The 9,711-nt window shown below is 32.5% G+C and overlaps 1 pseudogene; it reads right to left on the bottom strand.

Moving 5' to 3' along the window:
• Positions 1-6,875: 6,875 nt before the first annotated feature.
• Positions 6,876-9,711, bottom strand: part of LOC116121752 — a 50,158-nt pseudogene continuing 47,322 nt past the window's right edge.

The raw sequence follows: 9,711 nt of genomic DNA, 5'->3' as shown, positions 1-9,711 counted from the left end.
TTCATGGTGATACGTTCCATATATTTATTGTCAGTTTGGATATAAAACTAAGGTAAAGATTTTACAATACCATGAATCTATTCTTAATTGGGATTAGACAACGGAAGATTGATTATCAGTGCGTATGATTATAAAAGGTTTCATTGAAGTTTCTTCATTGTGATTTAAGGGTTATAAGTATTGCTAGATGGTAATCATAATCGGTGGGAGTTTTATTCATAAATGATTTATAAAAAATATCAAAAATAGACTCTATTTGGGTCCACGCTAGGTCACAGTGAACCTAAGAGGTCACACATAAAAAACTAGGAGAATGGAGAAATAACAAAAAAGGTTGTTATCTAAGGTTACTAGCACCTACTGAGGGTAATAAAGTTATTTATATTATTACATTGAATTAGATTCAATGGAGGGTTATATTAGTTTTTATGAATAATTTAAGAATTAAATTACTAATTGGATTAAATGGAATTCCAATTCATAATTAATCATTTTCTTATATTAAATGAATTTACAATGGGTTTTAATTGTAAACATATGAACATTTTAAGGATTAAATTGCTATGTAAACAATTTAAGTGTTAATATTACTTGTGATTAAATTTATCTAATGTTATTATTTAAGAATTGACAACTTCATAATATTATGAAGTTAATTTTACATATTCTAAAAAATTTGGAATTGTTTAAGAAGTCCCAAAAATTATTGAATTGTTTAACAAGGCTACATATATAAAGAAAATGATATATCATTTTGAGATAGAGTCAAAATTTCTAAGAACCTTAAATGTCTCTCTTGGCCGTACTTCTTCTTTTAACCTATTATGGGATATTCTTTTGTTTATTTTCTTTTAGAATTAAAAGTCTTCAAGATTGCTAAGGACTTAGGTGACAAGTTATACCTTACTGTTTTCAATTTGATTGAAATTTTTTGCAAAATATGAATATACTGTTATAGTATCACATGCATCATTACCATGCTTCCCACTTTCTTTGTTGTTTTAATGTGTGCTCTAACAAGTATACAAGTTAGGACACTACAAAATAATAATAATAATAATAATAGTAACTTATTTCAATGCATATATGACTAAAAAAAAAAAAAATCAATGCATTGATATACTAATTTTTTTTTTTGTCTTTCAATACCCTTGACGTATCGCTCAGAGCACACAATAGAAATCCTACTAAATAATATATTGCAAAAACATTATTGAACAAAAATTACATGCAAAGATTGTGGAGTATTCGCTGAAGCTTATTTCAAGTCTCCTAAAAAAAACAGTGTGCAATTGCAATTGTAGAACAATTTGGATAGTCGTAGAGGAAGTCAAGTCGTGTTAATTAATTTTATGAAATTGATGTGCTAGCAATCCATCTTTTCTTCCGTATCTTTATCAATAGTGTAAATTGTAATATAATTTCAAAAGAAAAGAAATTTTGATTACTTTGAATAGATAGATAGATTACTAAACGAAGGTCAAGTCAAGCTGTGTTATAAACCTATATTAAAAAGATGTGGCAATACAACTGATGTAATAAATTAAAAAGTTCAGTTATATTTCATAAAAGTGATATATTAATTTAGACTCTACAATGAAGAAATAAATATAACTTTAACCATACAGCTGAGATCTATGAAATCCCCACATCTTTTTATAGATTATGTAGTGTTGAAACTTAAATATTATTGTTAAGCCCAAGTAGATTTTTTAATTTTTTTCAGAAATAAAAAATAATTACGTTCACAACCTATAGAAAAAGTTGATAGTTGTCCCAAGTCAGTAAGTCAATACAACTAACATAAAATTTTCCACATTCAATTGAAGTATAAAATAAGACAGCTAGAAACTAAATAACAGTATTTTAAAAGAATATTTTTTGGAAAATATTAAAAGGTCTTTTTCTAGATTGTTTGCTTATCTAAAATCTTTGACATTCAAAAAAGCATGGAAATTGTATCTAACTTCCGAAAGAATAGAATTTTTTGTTACTTTGAGATGGGTAAATCACTAAGAAATGTCAGCCGTATTTATGGTTGTATATAAAAGATGTGTCATCACATCTTTTCACACTTTTCAAAACAGATTCTAATTTCTCAATCCCCTTAACACGACCAATTTATTCAACTTTTATACCAAAAATTCAATTCTTTTCACATTCATTTTGAAGTGATGGAGAATCAATAACAATAACAACTGACAGCTATGAAAAAGGGAAAAGAATTAATGAAACAAAAAAAATAGAAATAACAAAGAATAACAATTGTGCAATTGCAAATTGTAAATTGTAAATTTTTTTTTCTTTTTTTCCAAAATATTTATTCAACATATTTATTTATTTTATTTCACATTAACTATTGTTTTTGACACTAATGTTTTTTGGTAAATATTTTGTAAATGATTTTCAATATTCTTAAACTATGGCTAGATACACATCTTGTTAAATAATATTGCTATAGGAACATTATTGAACAAAAATCATGCAAAGATAATTGCCCATTGGCTCAAGCTTTATTCAAAGTCTCCTAAAAACATTGTGATTGCAAATTGTATTAGAGTTTGACAAATCACTAAGAAAAGTCAAGTCGTGTTAATTGATTTTATGAAATTGATGTTCCAACAATTCTTTATCTTTGATTTCTTTATGTTATCAACAAGTGTGGAAATTGTAAAAGAAAGTTATTTAGCTCCATCGCATTGTATCCAAATAATTATAATTAATTAGACACTTACTGCTGTTAGGATCCCACATCGAATCTCACATCCACCAAGTATGGAAATGTAATATAACTTTCAAAAGAATAGAAATTTTTTTACTTGAAATCGTGGATATCACTCAGAACAGATCAAGCCGTGTTATAATGGTTATATGAAAAAAATGTATCGTCGATCAATTTCCATCTTTTTTTAAAATAGACTCTAATTTCTCAATCCCTTTAACATGGCCATTAGTTTCAATTTTTTATCCCAAAATTCAATTCTTTCATTCATTTTTAAGTGATGGAGACATTCAATAACTAAAGCACTAGAGAGCTAAGAAGGGAAGAAGAAATAAATGAGAAAATAAAAACAGAAATAACAAAGAAGTAAACAATTGTGCAATTGCAAATTGTAATTTTTTTTTTCTTTTTTCTAAAATATTTATTCAACATATATATTTATTTATTCACATTAAACTTGATTTTGACATAATGTTTTTTTAGTAAATATTTGTAACTGACAAAAATATTCTCATATTTTGTTTTATATGATTTATTAAATTAGGAAGGAAACTCAGTCATTTTTTTTTTTGCATTTATAGAACGTGATCTTCTCCTGATATAAGTTTTACCTAAGCTAATAAATTGTTTTATAATCAGCTGCATCATGTATTTTCAGTTTTAGGTTAGCATAATGGACCTTTGTTTTTTAGACTGGTAAAATTTTCATTTTGTTTCCCTTAGCAATATATTAAATTATTGGAAATTATGGAATATTATATTCAATATATAATTATAATGGTATGCTATTAAGTATTAGTAATATGATGACATCTTTTTCTTTAAAAAAAAAAAAAAATCCAAAATGCATCTTCTTGAGAAAATAAAAAAAAAATTGTAAACCGAGTATTGTCTAAAAATTACAAAAGAAATGAAAAAAAAAAAATACCCCGATTCTCTTACCCTAGACAGGTGAGGCCCAGGAAGCAAACAAAGTAAAGCCTAAAAGCTAAGGATGTACGCCCTTTGCAACAGCTTAACAAAAAACAAGCTGGAACAAAAAGAAACGACAATTTACACAAGGCAAAACAGGCCAGAATAGCCAGCCTTTTTCAACTTACACGGGCAGAAGCCTAAATTCTCTCTATTCCCATTAGTAGCAAAACGATGATCCTTAAACCATTAATACTTCTTCCTCAACCTCCTTTTTGCCTGACATTATTATTATTAACAATCTTATTCTTAAACTAGTGTGTTATAAACCTCTTATTAAAGAAATTATTGCAGGACATTATTGACAAACACTCACATCTCCTAATAAAAACAAGTATATAATTGCTAGATTGTATTTGCAATATGACAGACCACTGAAAGAGGTTAAGTCGTGTTATTGATTTTATGAAATTGATGAGCCAACAATTCCCCATCTTTCTTTCCGGTATATACCTTATCAATAAGTGTGGAAATTGTAATATAACTTTCCAAAAAAAATAGAAATTTTTGTTACTTTAAAATGTATAAATCACTGAAGAGGTCAAACTACATTATATGGTGATATTAAAAGAGTTTTCATAGAAGAAATACACAACAAGATTGTCAATCATGAATCGCCAACAATTGCTCATACTCTTTACCGTATTTCACACTGGAAATAGGTGTGAAGTAGATGCTTTTAATTGGGTATCTGGATTTCAAATTGGTATTTCCTTCAAGAACTCCACAGTAAGAAGCATATATTATATAATTGTGTGGGGGTTTTGGATGAATTTGGGAGAAGCAGACTTTTGTATCTGTTGGAGTTAGTTAGAGACTGTAATGTATTTTAAAAAAATTATTAATAAAACCGGTTCGCAAACCGGTTAACCGGATTGCAAACTAAAAATCCGGATCGGTTTGCAAACCGGTTTATGCAAAATCCGGATCGGTTTCGGTTTGCAATATGGCTTGAACCGAAAAACCGGTTCGGTTACAAAAAGCATATATTCGGTTCGGTTAACCGAATTTTTGCAGCCCTGCTGCTCGCAAGTTGTTCGGGCTTGACTCGGGTCGAGTTGAGCTTGACATTTTATATAATATTTATATTATTTATATTAAAATAATTAATACTCGAGCTCAAGCTTGATTTTGACTATTGTTTTAAAATTCGAACCGGGTCGATCGATTCGATCTGTCCAACTGAGAACTAGATGCTTAACCAGTCCCGGTACATCCTAAACTTGGTTGTAGCAGTTAGATTGGATTAACCCGAGTTTGAACACTGTTGAATCACTGATTCAACCATCGGATCAGAGAAATTTTTTTGAGCAAATGATCAAGGAAATCTTTGACCGTTCAGCTGCATTCAAAAGAGATGGAGGAATATAATCCCCTCTTTTAAGCTCGTCATCAATGAATATATTGATCATTTTTTGACATAATGCGGCATACAGATGACTAGTAAAATTATTGCGGGTATCCTCACCTTTGAAACTAAGAAAAACATCATACTTTTCTCGAGGAGAAGCGGAAGAAGAAGCAACAGCCATTAACTTCCAGATTGCCCACTATTTGACGTTAACTTTGTCTCTGTAATCATCAAATTGAGATGGGGCTCAACATTCTCAAACATGCAATCAAAAATTTTGAAACTGGGTTTTCACTATAAGTGATTTAACTAAGTAAGTTTCAAAAATAGAGTCGGATTAAGTGAAATAAGGGATTCAAAATTAAGAATATCAGAGTTTCGAATAAAGATTAACAACAACAAAAATGAATCAACAAAACAATTTGATCCTCCTTGTCATCCATTTTAAGATTTCAACAGCTCAAAGCTCAAACAATCAAGTTGGGGTATATTCTATAGTTTTCGAAGTTGGTGGAGGCTATGTTCCATTCTTTAATTTCAGGCGTGTATATAGCAATCCCTTTTTTGAAAAAGAACGTTTTCTCATTGGTTAATGATTATTAACTATGAACCATTGAAGTCCAACGAATTTTATCTCTCTTCACCCATTTGCAATTCATAATATTGGAATGAATAGAACGAATTGACAGTTATAAAATGCAATGTTTTAAAACTCAACACAAGGTGAAACCTGGCAAAGTTGCCGGGTCCAGGTTGACCAGTTGGCAAAAACTTCTAAAATTCAGTAAATACACCCCTAAAAATTACGGTAAGTCTTCATAGGTTTGAAATTTAGCAAATACACCCCAAATACAAATCGATCGACGACTGGTTGGCGGTAACAACACCCCAAATGCAATCTCAATCGTCCCTTTAGCCCATTCCTCTGAAAATCTACCCAAAATTTAGCTGATATGAGTTCGACGATGTTGACATTCTAGGCCAGATCTCACCGACGTCGACATTGACAACCCTCCTCATCACCTCGAAAATACTCCACTCTTCCTCCTGACCAAAACCCACCTCACCCCACCCCCGTTAGCCTCGCCAATAGCCGGCAAAAGCCTGTTGTTGTCGCCGCTAGTTCTTTTTGGTTTTTGGCCGATTTACTCACCAGAAATCAACTTCATCGCCGCCATTGCACTCACCAACACTTTCTATTCAAAATCCTCAACATCCCGGCCTTCAATTATTCGCTGATCATTATCCAAAATTCTAGGGTTTTGGGTAAATAAGAAAAATGTAAACTCAATCCGATGAAGCTTCCAAGCGTCATTTAAACTGGCCGGGTTGGGCCGGGTTTAAAACATTGATAAAATGAGCATTCATTCATTCTCCCATCAACCACAATGACTAAATCTTATTTAAGTACACTACTACTTCCAGAACAAATATCTTTTCATACTCGAAGAACACGAAAACGTTATGAAATACACAGTTTACACAACAAACATACGAAATACAAAGACTATCGTCTTGTAAAGATTTGCATGACGAAGTTGCAACAGTACCCTAAAACATAAAACCTATTTAAAAGATGATAAAATGTACATCATGCCTCAAAAATTGATTTAATTACAAACTTAACTTCCTCTTTGATAAAAAGGTTATTTATATTTACAATTTCTCAGGACGCGTGCGTGAGGCTGCTTCAAAAATGTCAACAGCTTAAAGGATGCAGATTATGTTCATAACAACAATGTATACAGTACCTCTGATGGGGGAAACAAAGTTTGGACAACAATGATCTTCCAGAGATTTTTGCGCTTGTAGACTTTTTCAGGTATAAGATTAGGCAGGCTTGTGAGGATGAGTGGCCCAAATAGAACTCAGAGCTCTAAGTCATTGGAAGTACTCTCCCAAAGTAAGTAAGCCTCGAGCTGCTTGGCGAGTTGTTAGGATGCGAGACATCTGCTGTAGCGTTTCCTGGCGAAGATGGTCAGCCTACTTGGACAAGAACTTGAAAAGTTGGTAACATGTCAAGATGTCCTAATTAAAAACTAACATAGTTCAGATGGTATGGACCCGAAAATTAAAGAACCATGCTATGCTAAGATCCTTATATTGCTTTCTACCAATCATATCATTTTGTTAACGAAACACCAATTGGTGCTCTGGTCGTCAATCATGAAACCTTATTCGGAGAAACTCTCAACAGCGGAGAATATCCTTATTAGAGTCTGTAACCACACGGTCCACACTTCAGTTTGCAATAAAAGGGAAGCACTAGACAAAAATTTAACTACATTTTTTAGTACATCACGAAAATGATATTGCCTACACATCATGAATGCATTAAATCACCAAAATAGTGAATTTCATGCCAAGAAGATAGTTTAAAGGGAAGAGAAAAGAGGTGGTTTGTCTCGCATCACAGGCTCACAGAATTTCAGCCAGAATAATAACTCAATCATCAGCTAGTTATTTTCCATACTAGCTGCAGAATGCTTTAATAAACAGCAAGAAGTAGAAGAAAACTTCAATTTCACAGATAAATGCAAATTTGACTCACTAGAAAGATTCTTAATTTAAATCAGATGTGCTGATAAAGAACTAATTGATGGGTCAGAAAATGGATTACTGAAAGATATTGAAAGTACAGATAGCATGCAATAGAAACATCAGCTATACTTCGAAAGAATCCAGAATAAAGCCATACTTGATTGGGCAATGATGCGGATTCTTACCTAGTTCACAAAGCTGACTATAGCTTCCAACTTCTCCATTGCAGTAGGTATCTGTGGGATGTAACCTCCTTCTACCAGTTGCCCAGCAGCTACAGTTTCAGCAAGAGTTGATTGCAATTTTTCTATGCCTTGAGATAGAGAATCTTCTACTAGCTGACATGACTGCCTTAGGTTACTAACTTTCATATATTATGGATCGGTCAACATGCCAAGATGATGAACAAGAACCTGTTATCAATGTGAGTTTATGAATCAGCGTTATTTTACCTGTGGTGAAAGACCTTAGATAACAATTCGATTAAGAAATTAATTCAATTAAGAAATATGTGAAAAAGCAATATTTACACATATATATTACCGAATGTGTCCAAAACTATAGTTACTCACATTTATTATCAATAACTACCTTCAATGGAGCAAATTATTTCACTTATTAAACAAATTGTAATATGAATCACCTTAAGAAGCTCAGAAGGGTGAAATCCTCCAATTCAAAAGAAAAAACATTCAGCTGCTGTCTTCCACATGCCAGACATTACATAGAAAGCGTCAGCCTTTGCAGCAGTAGACTTCATGCGGAAAAGTTCAAGATAGTGGCTCATGCCACCCTCCACTAGAATGTGAAGCTCTATATCACTAATACGGGCCTGCAAAGCAAACCTCTCTATATCACTAATACGGGCCTGCAAAGCAAACCTCAGTTCACAAATTTGCCAATTTTGCTCTTCAACCCAGTGTCCATACTCCCATATCAATTGCAGCAATTCCAGCACAAACCTCGGTGAGGACTTTTTGTTGAATGCGAGAACATGAAATGACAAAAAGTAGTGTTCTATAAGCAACAGGAGCTACTGGAAATCAAATCACAAAGAACACATCCAGCGCATCAGAGATTATATGCATAGCTTCATAACACAACATCAGTTTTCATGGTAGTGTCAAGTTTGCAAAGTGTTGGAACCTTGTGCTTATGGACAGCTGGAATATATTGCCAGGAACATTTTCGAGACATTTGATTTATAGACAGCATTGAAATGACTTCAGTGTGGATGAAGAAGGTATGAAGTCTTTCTTACGTACTCTTTACAAGCACTTGAAACAATGGCGGAAAATTAAAATGAAGATTTAGGAAATAAAACTATGAACATATTGGGGGAATCATGCTTAGAAGGAACATGATTAAAACAATAGATAATAGGAGCATACACTGAGTGGTGATGGTAAGCTAGCAGTACCAAAATTCCACAAACAGTCTAATTATCAAGTGTACACTCTAGGTCCCCAAAGTCAGATACCAAAACACCGCAATTAGAGAAATGCAATTTCAAGAAATATCAACGTCTGTGAGTGAGGACATCAAAACCAGAAGTAATTCAGCAATATTTTGACAAACCTGAGTTTACAGGTCCAGAGAACCCCATCTCAGAACCTTCTACTCCACCACCTATATACAAACCCTGCAGTGTAGCATTCGTTATTTCAAATTTTTGAATGTGAATAGGAAATAGGAGGGAAAGGGTTTCTAGTGTCATAATACCAATCAACTTAACAAGAAACAGAAACAGTAAATCTTCTCTATACCTGTTGTCTAGCTGGCTCAAGCTCCTGCTCCAACTGTTCTAACTTTAATCTACTAGATTCTAGCTACTGAACATAGGCCTGCAAAACAAACAAGAATTAAATTTAAAATCCCAAACCACTTGTTGCATGTTAGGGAATCTGTTTCAAAGCAAGCCTCATCATACCTTTTTCTGCAACCGGCTTTTAAAGCAGCCTCACACTTTTGTGCAAGACGTCTTTGTATCTGCAGAATTCTGTAACCAAAAAATAAAAAATAAAAAAGACTCATTTCATGTTGAAGGGAATATCATTTAATATATTAAAGAAACCATATACAAAATTAGCCACAACCTATGTGAGAATGAATGCATTGAATACAG

This window comes from Pistacia vera, unplaced genomic scaffold, assembly GCF_008641045.1.
Source record: "Pistacia vera cultivar Batoury unplaced genomic scaffold, PisVer_v2 Contig128, whole genome shotgun sequence".
Classification (NCBI taxonomy): Eukaryota; Viridiplantae; Streptophyta; class Magnoliopsida; order Sapindales; family Anacardiaceae; genus Pistacia; species Pistacia vera.
This window is presented reverse-complemented; position numbering and strand designations above follow the sequence as displayed.